The sequence below is a fragment of the Myzus persicae genome, unplaced genomic scaffold (assembly GCF_001856785.1).
Source record: "Myzus persicae strain clone G006 unplaced genomic scaffold, MPER_G0061.0, whole genome shotgun sequence".
In the NCBI taxonomy this organism is placed as follows: Eukaryota; Metazoa; Arthropoda; class Insecta; order Hemiptera; family Aphididae; genus Myzus; species Myzus persicae.
In genome coordinates, this window is record NW_019102226.1 from 177,211 (window position 1) to 196,402 (window position 19,192).

The following is a 19,192-nucleotide window of genomic DNA, read 5'->3' on the forward strand; positions in this document are numbered from 1 at the left end:
CGATAATGGTCATCCATTACTCCACGATTTGCTATACTTGAAAGGTGTTTACCAAAATGTTCGGCAATTTCCAGCTGTCCAGTGCGATTCATTTCTTTAGACGCTTTTCAAGGTTCGTTTATATTTACTATCAATTGGAAAAAAAAAATACTAGGCACAAACACGGAGTTATTCATTAATAAATTAAGTCGGATAGGGTATAATTATACTCATTACAACATTTATATAGTTTAGTGTATATAGGTATTATAGGGACGAATGATAAGGAAGTGAGGGAGTGGTAGTTAATAGACGAAAATAAGGGTGTCAGGGGCCTCAACCTCCCAAGAGTATGGGCCACGCGTATGATGCCAATTTCTCTCATCAATCACTCTTCTAGTATACAGTGTTAGGTGCCCGTAAATATTACCGTTTATTGTATTAATTGCTGTTTAGGCTTATGCAAGTATAGAACAACTTTTTTGAGAACGGAGGGGCTGAGAGGATCCAACCCTGAGGTATTAGGTGCATAATTTTATTAACGATTCGAAGTGAGTGCCCAAATCATTATCGCGATTTCGGTGTTGTTCGGTCTTTCGGTTGACGCTGAGAACGACCAGGGTCGGTCACCACCCTCGTCACCACTCCCGTCAGCACCGCCGTCACCACCCCCTCAACACAGCTGTCCTCTATATTATATAATGCCACAGCACCGACATAGGCGACGATCCTAGGGCCGCGGATTTGACTAATGGTGCACGTGTACAAACAATCGGAAGCTCGCGGCAGCCGCTATAGTGGGCCCAAACCGCACATCCGTCACGCCGAAACTATGTAAGTCCGACGGCAAAAATACAGGAGGGGTGATGTTGTGGCGCGCAGATGTACGGCGGCGGGGAGGCGCACACAAAAACAACTCCAAAACCGGGTAGACCCGTGGCAGCAAGAACCCGACCATTGTTTGCGGGTTCGCTGTGCGGTGTAAACGCTTTCACGGTTTAATAATAATACATATAATATAATGATATATTATAACGTGGCACAATATATCGTGCGCTTTCACCTTCGCCGCGCGATGGGTTGTTCCGACGAAATTATAACGGAATCAAACATCAAACTTCCGCAAGTGTCGTATAGATGTGTGCGTGCGTGTGTGTGTGTGTGTGCGTGTGTGTGTGCAAACAGGAAGTCACACGCCGCGGTCTTGTGAACTAGACGGACGTCCATGTATACACGTACAATAATTATTACGCGTAACGATGGCACGTGTTGTCGGTCGTAATAACCCATCACCGTATTATTGCATTCCCGAAATGGATGGAAAAAAAAAATAAAACGCTCAATCGCGGAATTTTCCAATTATCCGTCTATGACGATCGATCGGTTTCAGAACAGGATTCGAAATCCGGATCGCATCATTTCAACCGTTCCTCGTCGCGCGTAGGTCGTCGAAAACCGTCGTCGGGTGAAAGCGAAATGCGATATTATTATCGTCGTACTATTTCGGCGGTTTTCGATGTGAACTGGCGACTGTCGGCTGAGAGAAAAATGAGTTTCCGATCGAAAAAGTACGGACCTGCCGAAAATCGGTCGCAGGACTCTCCTGCAACCGCTACACCTCTGGGACCCGACTGTTTTACGACCGGCACCGATTGCAGCTAAGTGCGCCTCACTAATATGTTATATTCCGTGTTTCACCACATATCGTTATGTTATGCTCACGCGGTATTAACTACGCGGTATGCGCGGTATAGTGTGGTTAATGAGCCTGCGCTCGTCGTCGCTTTCCGCCGGCCCGAATCAGAGCGCGTTATATTATCGCCGCCGCTTCCTGATTACATTTTCTCTCGTTATTATCGAATAACTTTTATTTTTTTCTCTCCACCGAACCGGAGGAGGAGGACGAGGAGGATTATACACTATTACGAGCCTCGTTGATATTTGTTTTCATTTTTTTTTTCGATTCGCAGCAAATCTGTCTTTGCAGTGACGTTACGTCCGAGGTATGTGTGTGTGTGTGTGTGTGTGTGTGTGTGTGTGGGTCGGTGTCGATATCGCGGCGAAAGTCACATCTTCGGTCCGCAAAAGGCCGTGCCGGGTCCGTCATCGTCGTCGTCGGTTAGGTTAGGTTAGGTTAATAAAATAACATGACTGCACTATTACGTGTCGATATTTTATTATATTCCAAGACAATTAATCAAAAACCACTTTTACAGCTCGCGCCAATGCATGCAGACGACGACGGCATAATAATAATAATAATAATAAATGGATAACTGCAATCCGAAGAAAAGAAAACACCGTTTAAACAGGAAGCGTCGCTCCGAGAAGACTGAGGCGACGGAGTCGTTCAACCGATTAATACCGCAATATTATGGTACATATCGATTACTCGAAAGGTTGGGTTAGGCAAAATGAACTTAAACACTATTTATACTTTGATACGCCATAAAGATAGATTAATTATTACAGAAACCGGTTTAACTGCAGCTGCGGAAAACCAACAGACGAATTGAAAATCAGATATTGAGGTGATATTTTGCGAACACTAGTGGTTTTCCAACTAGACGATTTTTTGTACACATCGTGTAATTACCAATATTGTCGATAACACAAAAATTAAAAATATATACATTTAAGTTTCTCCGGGAAAGTGAAGTCTCGACGTCGCGTATCGGTCACAATCTTGGGTTGGCAGAAGCGAATAATAATCACGTTCGGACAAGTTTGAAAAAACAAAAATATTCAGAATCGCTTTTTATTCAGAAATGCAATTGGGTCGTACAGAAAAAACGATCGATCCGGCTTCGTGCGCCAGATCCACTGCTCGTATGATTAATAATTTATTGTTATTCGTTTTATAGTCTTAATAGCTAAGCCTCGTAATATCGGCCGTCTCGAGGCATCGCGTGTCACGACAATTATATATATATTATATAAATATTGTGCAGACTTCCGACGACCGCCACCACTGCGGTAGTCGAATCTCGGGCCACGCCGTTTGAATCGCAGAAACGCCATTGTTATAATTGTACGAAGACTACACGATGTGCGTATACGAATTAACGATAATATTTTATATTATCATAATAATTGTACGCATATAGGTAACTGTGCGGATTCACGCTAGCAGATGGAAATATACATTTTCAAAACGCGCCTCATCCGTATAGTATAATTATTATTTATGTGAAAATTATGCGCCGACCGTATATTACACTGCTGCTGCCGCTGCGTATTAGAAACGTTTCGAAATATAAATCACCGAACCATCCATTGTATTATTCATCAACGCTGTGTGCGGTTTTTTTTCCTCCTCTTACGATATTATTTCGTGCACAACAACAATAATCCTGTCTGCGCTCGAGTTTTGCACAAGTGCACATTTTACAATAATATTATATGTGGATATAAGACGTCCGCACTGTGTTTTTCACGTATATCAATAATATGACCATTTCGACGATGACCGTATTGTGCTGTATTAACAGCATTATTTGACTTAATACAATAGTTAAATCAACTAAAGTTTATATAGTTAATAAATAGTAGTCAATTATTTTAAAGTTAAAATAACAATAATTATCTTACCGAAAAAAATAAGTTATTTTAACTGTATTTATAGCTATCAGTTGCCACATATATAACTACAAATTATGATTAAACTAAACATAAAATTAGTGAAGGTAACTAATTTTTTTTTCCGTGCGTGATGTGCACACGCCACTCGATCGTTCGGAGAGAGAACAGTAATAGTGTAGAGTATTATATTGGGTTTTGAAAGTTTGTACAGGATCGTCATCGTTTGCAGACTGACACAATCGGACGGAAGACTGCAGAGAGAATAGGAGAGACAACAGTACATTATTATTATTGGTATATATGTATATAGATTGATTGTCGCTCAGATATATTATGAACCGCGCACCTATATTATTTCGGTCATGCGCAGGACTCGAATATAATATCGACTCGCAGAGCCACAGTGCGATTTGTGACGAGAGCATCATTATAACGATCGGCGTGTGATATGTAAATTAAGGGTCATTACGTGTGTTATTGGGTATTGTTCGGGTAACGGCATATATATATATATATGGGTAGGTAGGTAGGCACATACGACTGCGGTAATAATAATAATTATGTTATATCTGTGCACGGGTTATGAGCTATACCTATCGTCCGAAAAGAGAACAGTGAAATTCCGCGGTCGTTATTACTGCTATATTATGGCCTGTTGTTGTGTTATAGGACTCGGCTCGTTTAATAATTTCGATTTATAATTAACACTCGCACAACAATGAGATCGTTAAAAAAACATTCGACTAGATCGGAACGCCGAACCACGTTTTTTATGTCGTACACTCGAATCCGAACAATCACAATATTATAATATAATAATACACTGTCGGGCGGGCACACTAATAATCATAACAATAATATTATATTATTATTATTATGTGCTAGTGTTTCGCGCACCGTTCAACCGCACAATAGGACCGAGTTCGTCGGGTTTTTGCCGCCACAGTCGTCATCTCCGTCGTCGGTTGTTTTTGACGAATATCCCCGAGGCTTGGATCGTCCGTATTAATAATATTATTGTCACGTCGCTGGACAGTCGTCGTTTTTCGTCGGTACCGGACGAGTTGTTCCGACCCGAAGTCCTGCGGGGCACGTCTGCGCAGGACTTTCCGACGTGTGCGGAGAGCAGGACGAAAATTAATATTAATAAACTACTATACCGTCCACGGCAGCAGCTGACGTGTGAAATCAACAGGTCTGCACAGATGACCTAGTCGTGGATGCACATAGATACACACGACTCCGGGGTGCGTAAAAACTGGCGTAGGTTTTAATGTCATCGCAACACTGAGATTTCCAGTATCATCCCGCATGTTCCATAATAACATCCAATATTTTTGTACCGTAGGTCGACCACCGCTTTTTTTCGGTACCACACAAGTCATTGCTCAGACCGTCACTCCTGCAGGGCACCGTTATTTTCATATTATGACGGTCCTCGGCGGATAAGGTGTGCAGTTATGTAAATGGGCGTACTCGTGTTCCTGGGTACACGATGTGCACATGGACCGCGATGAAAACTGGCGTGGGTGTAATGTCACCCGGTCAAGTGTGTTTTTCTGCAATCGCCGAGGAAGCAGGTACGACGACGACGACGACGACATATGGTCGAATAGATGAAATACGTACAGTGTACATAATGTACTCGTGTTATCAAACGCGCACACCTGCTGCCAAAATCGTATTTGTTTGTTGTACATTTGAATAACTGCGCCTTCAGATATTGTACTCATAGACGACGACTACGACGAATCGTCGCTTTCACTTTTTATTGCGACAGGAACGACAGAAAAAAATAAGCTTCTCGTGACGATTTCGTAATCCGCGAAACAAAAAAAGATTCCGTTTCCTGCCGCGGACGCACACGCGGGTCTCGTTTTCCCCCCGTCGGACGTTTGTCGTACGCGACGACGTGTCGTCTCTAATCACGGCGTAGTCGGTGATTTTTTTTTTGTCCGCTCGGTTTTTTTCCCTACACGTCGTGTAATCTCATCCTCTCGGCAAACACGAAAATAATAGCTCCAACGAGCTGGGCGTGGTCGTCGTCGTCGTCGTCGCACTATAGCCGTCGCTAATGACTCCTGCGACGGCTCCGCGGAGAGGCGTCTGAGTTATTTACGGCCGCGACGGCGATTAAAAACGAATTACTACGGCGACGACGAAGCACGATCCGTCGCACCTGCAAGTCTGCTACCCTCCCCCCCCCGCCACCACACCCCCGACGATAGGGTTGATCGCTCGTACGCGCGACCCTCGCACGACGACGTCATAATATTTTCGCTCCTTATCCGCCGGAAAACGGGACGTTTATGAAATTCGCGATTTTCCGACGGTGCGGTATACGTATATAATATATTGCTGCAGCTAGCAGTATACGAGCCGCACATGACGACGCGAAGACGATCGGCGGCGGCGTTTCGACGTTGATGGATCGTGTTTAAATTTCTTGCCCGCCATGCACTCGAAAAACCACGACTACTGCCGGCTGCACCCCCTCCCCCCCTCCTTCCCCAGTCTGCCCCTTTTTACCGAGTTTTCGATACGACCACAGCAACCGGTGGTGTAGGGTGGTGTGGTGGGAGGTTTAACGCACACACACACGCGCGTATACAACGCATATTACACCGTCCCGATGATTTATGATTTTCCGGCAACTTTTGTGTACGAAATGTTTACGCCGCCGCCGCCGCCGCTGAGTGTATGTGTGTGTAAGGGCGTTATACATATTTAACAGCCATTTGTCTGCGCGTCTCTCGCCTCCCCCCATCAACCACTATACCGCACAGCCGCCGTCCGAATATTTTTGACGATTACGTGCCGTTTAGCCTCTCCGCCCGCGGAGCCGAAGGTGATTGACGACGACGACGACGACGACGACGACGACGACGTATTTATATATAATAGTAATAATAATAATGTGGAATACAAGATCGACAGGAGATGATGGTCTTTCGCCGATCGATTTTCGATCAGCCGGCGCGGTAACCTATATCATATAGGTACCCGGGTACCGGTGCATCGCAGCTGACCGCGGTATAATATTCAGTAATAATGACTACGTGGCCGATACCTGTGCATATAAAGTTCCCGGCGATTATCCGCAATTTAACGGGCCATTCACGCGACTCGTCTCCGCCTCGGAAAATAATAATTATTATTGTCATTCAGTCACACTCGTGTCTCCCATTGAAATCGGGACACACACGCACAATGGCCGACTTGATTGGACTCGGCGCCGGCGTAGTGCAGCTCCGACGGGGGGGGGGGGGGGGTGGAGGGTCACAGGACGACCGTTTTCCGATTTTCGCGTCCTCCAAGTCGCCGGCGACGACAAGTCTGGATCATTTCTTTTCTGTTTTCGATTACCGACAAGTCAACTGTTGAAAACGGATAAATATTTTTCGTACCTCATAACTACACGTGACCGCGAGCGACCAAGGTTACCGCGGCGCTGCTAAAACGTTTTTGGCCGTATCGATTTCCTACCCATCTCTCGCCATACCATTATAATAGCTCTCGTGTTTCTTAACGATGTTCGCTTTTATTTAATGCTTAAACCACGGTTTCCGAGGGGGGGGGGGCGACGTTTAATTTTCTTTTCCAGTTGCAGACCACAAATAAATACACATTTCCGTCGTAATGCCCTCTGCGGCGGCAATTCGTTTTCGTACCATTTTAACGACTGCGAAATAATAATAACGAATAATATATTATGCGGTATAATAATCTAATGGAATATGGTTTCCTCTTTCGTCGATTTTTAGACCTTGTCCGGGAATCCTTAGGAATCGCCCACCTATTTTGTCACTGTTTTCGTTTTTTTAATTCATTAAACCCGATTCGAATTTTATTTTTACCGAACCGTCAAACGACGTACTATGCACCTGCAGCACATAATATGTGTATCGGATCACGAACGACTTGTTCATTAATTAAATGTGTTCGGTTAGGCACTTTCATCTTTTAATACCTACCTTAACCTTGACTATACGATATTATCGTTATTTATTGCTCTCGTTTATCGCCTTCAGCTCAACAACAATGAGGCGTAATATTCAAAACACGACGAGATGGTCTCCGCACAACTGGTTTGTACACTTTCTTCTCATTTCTTTATTGCATATTTTATACACAACACTGCAGGTATGATATCGTGTATGCGTAGAACGTTATAGGAGGGCATGCCCAACCGATGGTCGTTCGATTCCCCCCGCCCCCTTTGCCTACACGACTCGCTGGCCGTCATTAGCCGCGACGATTCAATTTTCAATATCATCGTAATACAATGTTATACGATTAAAGAAGGAAAAAAAAATACAAAAATAGACGAGTATGTTAAAATAATATTATACATTATGATAATTTATCGAAAAATAAAGAAAGTAAACGATCCGACACGACGCGGTACGTACGCTTTTACAGCGTATTATTACACTCGGCGTCGTCGAAACCGCAGTTCATTAATTCTGTACGGTTTTAATAAGTCTAAAAAAATAGATGTCGCAGAAGAGCAACGCTCGCAGAACAGGCCGCGGATATTATTATAACGATGCGACGTATCGGGGTCTCTTTGAAATCTTTTTCTCAAAAAAAAAAAATCCAAAAAGTCGAGTGTTTCAGAACGATATGGTGTGATTATTTAACGAAAAATAAAGAAAGTAAACGATCCGACGCGAATAGCTGCGTACACGCGTCTGTTCCATTGTCGCACACAGTGCACAAGTTTTCGATCGTCGAGACGGCAGTTCATATTTTATTTTAAAAAATTTATCAGTCTCGGGAAACGAAAAAACAGTGTCGGTAATAATAAATTTAGATTCATCTTCATGTACTCGGAGAAAAAATGATCATTTTGCTGTGACTCGTTGTCTCGCCGATTTTACTGTTTTGCAGAATAATACCAAGGTCCACGATAGGTATGACATGTTTACACCAGTACGCGAACAGCTCGAACCTAGTGGCGTGTGACAGCCTGTCCGGGTTCAGTCGTAGCAGCTGACAGCCATGATTAGTTACCAGACGCAGTGTCGCGGTTGTTTTTGCAGTTTGACATTTGCTCGTTCGCCTCGTCTTCGCCGTGTTACGTAACCGTATTTTATGTACCCAGGTAAAAGCCAGCTTAAATCGATGTGAAATCCGGGAAAGGACTGAGTATTAATTATTGTAGTCACCTACCGGATTGTCGTACAGCTTTATGTAATACCTTGTTCACGCGAATATTATACTCTTCGAGTTGTAATTTTTTATTTTAATTGTATTTGTTATGAGGTATAAGGTGTACGGTATTAGGTATAGTAGGTATACGGTATACGGTTGACGGTATAAAACCACGTAGTGTCTCAACAACCGAACAATGCATGCTATTCAACTAATGACCGATATCAAATGTCTTAATAAATTTCGGAAACCTTTTAAAAACAACAATTATAATATTTTTGGAACAATAGTTATTATTTGAGATCATATTATTATTATGGTACTAACTCGGATAGACAAACCTAGTGAGTAGTGACTGACAATGATTTAAATTTAAAAGAATGCAGTTGGTTACGAATCACAGTAAATTGTATTGTTCAATTTCAAATCATTTTTCCGTTAGTAACTAACAATATTAATTTTGTTTTCAAAGAATGTACAGTTTTGTACACGACACACGAGTAACACTCGCACAATAATATCAGCTTATTATAGAGTGGTTAAAATGTTGTATTTGATTTTATTGTATTAAAGTTTTGAATTTGAAATGATGTAATATATTTTTGTTTCTTTTAAACGTATTATTCTGGTCATAGATGATATTGCCTACAGAAAACATCGATAATGAATGACTACCAAGGTTAACTAATCACTATGTTAATGGTTATAAATTGGGTAGGCTATTATTTATGAATTGTTTGTTAGAATTCGATAAAAAAAACTCTTAAACATTTTCTCTTACTTTAACTTCTTCTCATACGTTTTTAGAAAAAATAATATAACTTAATAATATATAGTAATAATATAACTTGTTTTCTAAACTTTTTTTCAAATGTTTAATTGTTCACATTCATGAAATATTTCAAGGAAATACATTTCATAAAACTCTGAAACCCCAATTATACGTCAGGGAGTATACGGTATTTAGGTATAAAACTAATATGGTATAAAATGGTAAATCAATATTTGAAGCCATGGTTACAATCCGTTAAATCGTGTTCTTAAATATCTCAAATCAATTTTTCAATAATAATAATTACAAATATTTTTATTTTTTTTGTGTTCCGTCTGCGTAACAATTTAGTTCTATATACTAACCACGTCATCTCCAAAACGAACACACACACACACACACACACACACACACACACACACACACACGATGACACTTTATTATAAATTATAATAACACATGCGGTGGGCACGTGCAGATCGCCAAGTCGTGTGTTTCTTTTCAAAGATTTCTCGTTCGAAATCGACTCACATCGCACGAACGTGTGAGGTGCGAAGAGTTCAAAGGTCGGCACGTCCCGGAGAGCTGTTACAACAGACAATTCGGTTTGTCATTATTTTTTTTTGTTTTGTTTTCCCTCCGCCAATCGCGTACACGTTTTTCGCGCGCTTTAATGGATATTTTCCGACGGTGTCGCGTGCTCGGCGTTTACAGTTTTCCGACGACGACGACGACGACGACGACGACGATTTTCACCTACCTACCTAGCCGTGTGTGTTAAGGTGCCCGGGAAACGTCGTAAAGCTCCGCAACATTTGGCGTTTCCATTCCTGCCCGCCCGCGTCCGCACACGAAATCCATTTTCTTTCTTTCAAAAAGCTTGGGGTTTTCCACAACATTTGTACACGTTTTTCCGCCGATTCACGCAAATATATTCCAATAACGGCTATAGGAAACGTATCGAGTCATGTTTTGTCGTCCGAGTGAAATAATAGGTAGTGTGCAGAGCTCGAATTAGAGTGGCACACGCAGCAAGCATTTCAAATTCCTTAATAAATATGAAACTGTTTCTAAATTTTGAGTGAAGTTCGTTTTTATTCGAAAAAAGGCAAACAACCGGCATGTGGTGAGCAGTGCGGTATCGACATCCGATTTTTTATTTACCGCGTTTTTTTTTTTGGGGGGGGGGGGGGGGTCTGTAAAATTAATCCTCATTTGTCGTCCGTCCTAAATTATTTTCGTTCCAATCGTTCGAGCGCTGCAGGTAGTATTATAATAGTGCATCTGCGAGTGTCTACTTTTTAAAAACCGAACGACGGGGCTGCAGGCGTGTACAACAGTCCGTGCTTTCTTTTTCGGATTTTCCTTATAAATCAAAAATAATTTAATAACTACGACGCGATCGTTTTCCGCCGAGCCTCGCGTCGCAATATTTATTGCCGTTTCGTCGCTGCAGGTATATAGGTACATAATATGGCCACAGACGAGATGGTATATATTATTTTAATATTTTATTATCATCATGCATTATGTTATAAAGAGAGCCGTTTAATATCGCCGGGCGACGGGAATGTTGTACGCGTTTTATAATGCACAAATAAAATTCCTCCGGGCCGTTTATAACTTTAATTTAAATGGCAAAAAGCGGATAAAAACCCGGTGCCCGGGATTTATGATGACATTATTTGCTTGCTACTCTACCGCACGGCGCGCGCCGAAATGCCCACGTCTGGCCATTTTATTATTTTGCATATTTTGGAAAACAGCCTGCCCCCTTGTTGTCTGAATTATTATTATTATTATTTTTTTTTTTTTTTTTTCCCCATTATAAATTGGGCAACATGGTGGCGTTCATGCTTCCCGCCGCCGCCGCCGAGCGTGTACGCACGCGCACACACAATCGACGACACAACAAACGACGTATAAATCTTATTAGGACGAGTCTTTTGTTCCGGTGAAAATAAAAAAGCAATTTTATTGCTTCCGTTCCACCTATTCCCATGCACATTCGCAGAGTGCATACGAATAGAAAAAAAACTGTGTACACGCACAATCGCCACGGGGGCGCACAGATTTCGACCTCTCTTCGTGGCGTTTATTGAACGCCGGACATCCCGATGACATCCGAAATATTGTGCCGTTAGCACATCAAAGCCCGTAACCGAAGACCTGGTAACCGATGACGGACGGGTTGTATTTTCTGCTCGTTTTTGCCGGGCGGTTTTGGTACTATAATATTATGGTCTTGTCGAGAATATACGCAGATAACGCACACTTGTTGGATCTTCTGACTCTCGAGAACGTTTTGATAAAAGTCGATAAATCGACGCATCTTATCGATTATCGGCATCGTGCCCATATACCTACGGCCAGTGGCGTGCCTAGACATTTTTTCGGGGGGGTTTGAACGCCCACAACTACCCCTACCTACGGTTTATTTCATATTATCACGATATTGTGTTCGTTCACGGCTGTCAATAACTGCGCAATCGGAATTCATTCACAAACGTTCACGGTCAACGCCCGCCGCCTCGGAGTCCAGAAACAATCGTTTAAATATTACACATATTATTTTACGAGCAGCCGAGCTATTTTTATTTACCTACCTCCTAATTAATAATAATAATAAAAATAAAAACAACTCGAGTTATTACGAGGTGTGTGTGTGTGTGTGTGTGTGTGTGTGTGTGTTGTAATTACGTGTTGATCCAATGCACTAATTACATATCATACACCTCAGCACATATGGGTAGTGCAAATTAGGAGTATTATGAACTTGGACACATTTTTGCATCGTCATAATGGCCATCGTATTATTATTGTTACACAATTTATTATTACGGTGGCAAATGGCAATGCACTTTGTGGTATCGCATTGCGTACCTACGTAATACGTTTCTAAATTAACATTTAAACATTTTGGCTTTCTCGGACACGTATATTAGCTGGATATATTATTACTCTCGTAATTGTTTTATTATTATTTTTTTCAACAAAAAACGAGGCTGCATTATTATATACGTTGCATGCTATTCACGTCGAAACAAATTATTATTACCGACTTGCATCTCACTTCACATATGCGTGGTTTAAAAATATATACGTCTTATTTTCGCTGTGATCCGTTTAAAAAACACTCGTTTTTTCAGAAAACGTATTAGGCCCATGACGTGACAACAATTTTGGAAAAATTTACAATTCTTATCATTTTTTTTTTTTTAAAAAAAAGTTTCTTTTTGGTCTTTCGGACGAAGACAATATTATGTACATTGCCGATATCACACCCCGGAGAATATCGGATAATTAGTTTATTATATAGTTATTCAAGCGTACCTTCCTAGATACTGGACGAGTGCAGTAGACGGCCGACATTTTGTAGGGTTCTCCTAAGCTTTAAATACGTATTATAAAAAACTACTGGTCCAATATATATATTATTTTTTTTAAATAATGGCGACAATTCGCGTCACCCGGTATCGCGAATTAGGTGCAGCACATACCTAACCCATGGCACACGACGGGGGAAAGAAGCGCTTTCGTTTGCCGCTAGCACGAAATTTGCATTTCACCCGCGCCTTTGTGACGCGTCGATCGAAAAATAAACCATTACGCTCGGTCAATATGACACATCGTGTTGTGCGAAACAGCCTCGCTGGCCGTATCATTACGGCGATAATAATACGATTTTACGTCGTCGGATTGTTACACTCTCGTCTCGTGGAATTCGCCTCGTCGAAATGGAAAGTGCAACCGGTCCGGCCCCCGTCGTCGGGTTATCGACATTGACATTGCCCGGGCGAGAGTGCAATCCGCCGCCGCCGCCGCCGAAACGACCTGCGCTCGCACAAAACCGCCGCCCCGGGGTCCCAAGTCACGGCGGCGGCGAAACCAGTTCACCGACAGCTGAACGCGTGGTCGCCGGGTGATGTTTCGCCGCGGACCAACGGTTTACTGCCGTTTACCCGGTATCCGGTATACCGCGATACGCGGCATAAAAAATTCGTATATTATCACAGTAATTTTTAGTTTTCGGCGACGTCGAGCGGAATGTGAAAAATAAATACGCTACTGCAATGGGGGTTTCTCCTCTCTCCCTCGACTTTTCCATTTTCCGTTCGACGGCCACGCACTGATAATATAGGCATATATTATTATAGCGACACGCTGGCGCCATCGCCGCTGCCATTGTTATCTCGATCGGTAGACTTGACGGCCGGCGCAGTGCTTTTGAGATCAGCTCATCTCACCCTATTGTCTTAGGACTATAAATTGCAAAAAAAAAATAAAACGATTACAACCAGCTGGTCCGACCCGACGTCGTTGCCCTGTACCGTGTCTGGATTCGAACGATTATTTATTTTTTTCAATCCACGCGCGACCATTTTTATATTGTTATTATATTTGCAGTGAATGTGAAGACGTCGACGGTCGTGCTAGCGGCACACGTCGCGAGTTATACGATATTATTATTGTCCGCCGACTACTGTCGTATAGGTAGGTCCCACACATATATATATATTATTATTATTATTATTATTATTATTAAAATATCTCTCCGACCTTGGACATTATACGCACTGCAGTACTCACCTGTGACGCAGGCAGAGGCAGGACGTGCTCGTGAACGACGAATTCAAATATTTTGCAATAGAGTTTTTAGTTGGGGGAAAAAAAGACCATTACAAATGGGTCGGAGATGAGAAGAAGAAAAAAACATAAAAACGACGCCCGCGACTCCTACATCACGGATGATCATTTATAGTGATAATTGTGTTACTCCGTAGTGAAACGTATATGTATAATATGATATATTACATAGACGACTCTGTACGAATAGAATGAATGAGAGACTACACGTCATTATGTCTAGTTAGTAACGCCAACGTATTATTTCGTCTGTAGTAGTCGTGTGGTATGCATACCATGTACCCATACCTAGGTACGGACCAAAACGATTTCGTTGCAAACTGACCTTTGAAAACACGCTCACAGGAATTATTACACTCGATGTGTAATATTAATTTTAATAATGTGTATTATACCCTGTCGCCGAACAGCATTCCGACGAGATACCCGCAGCTGTACTTAAACACCGTCAAGCGGTTTCAAAACGGAAACGGATATTATTATAATGTCGGAAGGTGCCTATATAGAGGTACCTATTAGACGTGGCGCCGGGATTTCGACGACCTTGGAACGTTCCGGCGTCTAATGAAACGTTTGGTTTTTCGGAAAAACAAGACCAGGCCAGCAGGAGAAGCCGACCAGAGCCGAAAGTGAATATTTTCTAATAACCGAGCGCGGTATACCGAGAGAACGTTAGGTGCCTGTACATATTTTATTGACTTGCATACACCCAAGTACAATCCGAAACGACTCGACGTTATCGTTGGACGTTTTGAAAACACGCTAATAGGTATTATAATATACTTACCATAATATAACACCAGTTTTAATAATATGATTAAACCCCGTGGCCAAAACGCATTCCGACGAAACACCTATATACTTAATCACCCGCACACGCGAGAACGGATTTAATGTCGGACGGTATAGGGAGGCACCCAAACGCGGCGCCGGAGTTTTGACGACCTTGGAACGTTCGGGCGTCTAATGAAACGTTTTGTTCTTCGGGAAAACAAGGTCGGACCGACCGACTCCGACGAGAGACCGTCGTAAGACCGAAAGTGAATTTCTAATAACCGAGCGCGGTATACCGAGAGAACGTGTATTTAGGTACCTGCATATTTTATTACATGTACCTAGGTATACCTACCCATAGCCGCGTGTTATTATTCTTAAGTTTATAAACGTCGGAGCATAATATGTGTGCTATATACAGCCGCGGGGCACCACGTGCGATGGGTGAGCGTATCTATGGAAATCGTTTGAATTCCGCGATGAGATGCTTGAAATAAAATTCCGAGCGAAAGCCAATACGCGCGCCTACAATATTATCGTCGGTCGCACACAAGTCCGGGAGAGTTAATGATAATTTTTAACTCAGTTAAGTCAAGTCGATGGAAAACATTTTAAAACTTTAAAGTTAATAGTTATTCTAATTTTTTTTTTAAAGCCACTTAAAAACTTATTATTAACTCATTAACTTAAAGTCAATGCATTTGTTTTTTAAATATATTATAAGCATATAATCGTATGGTTTAAAATAACAAAAAGTAATTGTTTACGCAATATACATCATCAATAATAATTTTATTATATTTATTATTTAATTATTTATAAATGAACAAAATTGGATTTGATTAAAAGTAACTCATTATTTATTTTAAGTTTATATCAATAAAAATCAGTTACGTTAAGTTAAAAATTAAGTTGATGGAAATTAAATTTTAAAAATTTACGTTAAAATCAACTTAACTTTTAACTTAACTTTAAATGTTTAACTCGTCTATGCCCTTAGACTTGGCGCTCGCACCGGTGTACTATTATCATTACGATAATGATAACGCACTGTAGCGGAGTGATAGAAAAAAAGAAGAATAAAACAGCAATAACAGTAATATATTATTCAAAACAATAATATGGGAACGACGACGACGACGACGACGACTAGTTGTGCGCAAAACGTATTATTTGATAACACAATGTTTTACTTTCTTTTTCCTCTCCTCCGAATTTACACTTCTCCTCGTCGTCGCCCTACCCACACGATCGCGAATGTAAAATATTATGCGCTCGTGATCTCTGTCTACTCCGACGTTTCGGCGAGATCGGATATCCGCCGCCGCAGAGTGCGATCGAGCACAGCAAAGACCTTAGATACATACTAGAAAACTGCCATTCCCGCGAACATAATAATATCATGTGTATACAATTATTTTATATTATTATTAGCTATTTTGCTGGTGTTGGACTCTTTTTTTTTTAAATCGTTCGTTGTATTAACCTATATAATATTTGATGAAATATAATCGTATACCACTGCACAATGGCCGCGTCTGCGAACGCCGTCGTGGGCAAACAATGCGCGTTGGCCGTCCAATAGAATATTATTATTATTGTTATTATTTTCTACCTATTTAGAAAATGGGAAAATATATCAACTCTATATGTGGGAAACGAATTGACCGTCCATGACATCGCATCGTCAACACAATATCAGCTATTATTTTAATAATGCACATGCACAATATTTGTACGAACCAGTGACCATCGATCGGTACCTATAATTGTGGTTTCGTCCAAACTTAAGGGGGCGGGGGCGGCAAAATTAGTATCGCAGCACGAAAAATCAATACAACCGAAGAACATTATATTTCATCAAATAGAACAAAAATAATGGCTGTAAATGCCCGTTCACGCGTTGTCTATAAAAAATAACATTGGACGACTTAAAATGCAGAAGCCATTAAATCAAAATTAATTTTTAAAAGAAGTTTTGTAATCGCATTGAATAATACAATATTAATGTTGTTGACTATTTGCACCAATGAATAAATTCGACGAAAACGAGACAGCGCATTTAATCGACCATGAATTTGTATTTCAAAACGAATTTGTCACTTCTTGGTTAAAAAAAAAAATATTTGCATTTGTCTCCATTTTTTAATTAGCCGATTACGTACGAAAAACATTTAATACATAACATATTATATTATATTGTTATAACCAAAATCATATAAAAAAAAAGTGAATAGACAAAAATAAAAAACTACAAAACTATATACATTAATATTAATGATCAAATCAACAATTACCATACAATTGGTAGGAAAAAAATGTAATTAATATCATAATTTTTTTACAATTTAAAGAAATAACACACATTTGTTAAATATTACTTAGTAAAACCGTTGAAATACATTAAATGTAAGCGTTTCCGTTACATGCAAGTACGATTCTGTAAAAATATTAAACTTCATAACTATAAACGAAGTTTTAAGTGTTAGAACATGATCACAATAATATGAGTTGTAATTAAATAAACGTTTAAACATTAAAGAAAGTGATCATAATAAATTATACTGTATTATTGTCGATGATGTAGTTAAATATTTTTTATTATTTTTTTTTAAGACGCGGTTTTATATGTAAAGTGCAATAAACCAACGAAAACATATCAAATTTAAAACAAATCTACAGAATCGAATAAAATATTTTGTGGCATAATTTCATAGTACAATAATTAAAAAATTATTCGGGCAACTATGATTTTATTTTATCGTATTTACAAAAAATAATCACACAGACTTCATAAATATAATTAAAATCATTTACAATAATTTAACGAAAACATAGGTATAATACGTAAATATAATTGTGTAAATGAATATTGTAATCATTAAAAATGTACATATTTGAATAGAAGTTTTTTTTATGAAAAAATAGTTTGAATAAAAGTCTCAGTAATTCTAATATCACCATTAATGAGGAAATGAAATATTTTCAACTATTTGCCTATTGGTTATGTTATTTATGGAATTTATTATATTCCTGATATTTGATAATACGTAATTTTAAGGAAATAAAATAATTAATAATATTGCACACCAATTTCGTTATTCATGTTAAAAAATTGTATTTAATTATTTATGTTATATTATTGTTTTTTTCTCGTTTTAACAGGTAGCCAAACAATTTTTTAATATAAGATTTGTTCAGTATTAATTTTCACACGGGAATTACGCCTATTTAATATTAACTTAGGTCTGAGCAAACGTTATTTATTCGCATGCAAAATTATGTCAAGAAATATTATAAGAAAAAAATAATAATAATATATACCTTCGTTACTTTAAATATTGAACATATATTATATATTTTATGTCGAGTTTCAAAAAAATCACCGCATTGTATGGCCATGTAATAGCATTTTATAATGATTTATAAATATTTTTTTATTTTTATTTTTATTGGCGACAGCATATTATGGACACATAATAATATTATTATTATATTATACAAAAAACCCTCCCGACGTTTCCACAATCAAGAACAGTCACAAACTTTGCAGCCTAGCGTTAAAGTCTCAGGCGTACCACGTAGGATAATATTATACTCGTGGATAACGCCTAGACGTTGAAAAAAAAAAAACAAAGGCAGAAGGGTGAAAAAAAATTAAAATTCCAAAACCCGTTTTTCAGTGTACAATATGTTGTCTTACGACGAAGACGTCTCCAGAAAAAAAAATTCCCAATAGGTATTGTGCCTTTACCTGATATTTATTCGATGGTTGGTCGTGGGGGATCACTTGGGCCCTGGTCGTCGTCCTTCTTCTCTTCGGGGGGAAAAATCGGTTCGGTCCCGGTGGTCCCGATGTGCGGGCGTGCGCAGTGAGTGAAGCGAGATGATAATATTATTAATACCAATAATATTATCGATGCGATTTAGTGTGTGCAAAAAAATTGATTCCGTTCGGACGGACGGGCGTCGGACTTGTGTGACTGTGTGTGGCGAGTGTACACGCGCGGGTAATGTCTAAATGGTGACTGCACAAGAAATTAAACCTCCGCCGTCGACGTCCGTTCATTTCGCCGGGCGAACGTGTGCTCTCGCCGCCGCCGCCGCCGCCGCCGTCCTTACCACCGACCGGTCGTCTCGTGCGACGATAACGACCACTTGTAGCAGCGGCGTTAACATCTCCGGGAAAAACCAACGGTTTTCGCCGTTTACCCGGTAATCGGTTACGATATCGGTAATCGGCAAGTACCTACCTATGTGTATATATATTCGATGATTTTC

The 19,192-nt window shown here is 40.2% G+C and overlaps 1 protein-coding gene across 1 annotated transcript in view; it reads right to left on the bottom strand.

Annotated features, from left to right (window-relative positions):
* Positions 1-18,961, bottom strand: part of LOC111031606 (proteoglycan 4) — a 116,880-nt gene extending 97,919 nt beyond the window's left edge. The window contains exon 1 of the mRNA XM_022311636.1: positions 18,666-18,961. The gene's annotated coding sequence lies outside the window, so the exon portion shown is untranslated. The remainder of the gene's footprint in view (positions 1-18,665) is intronic.
* Positions 18,962-19,192: the final 231 nt, after the last annotated feature.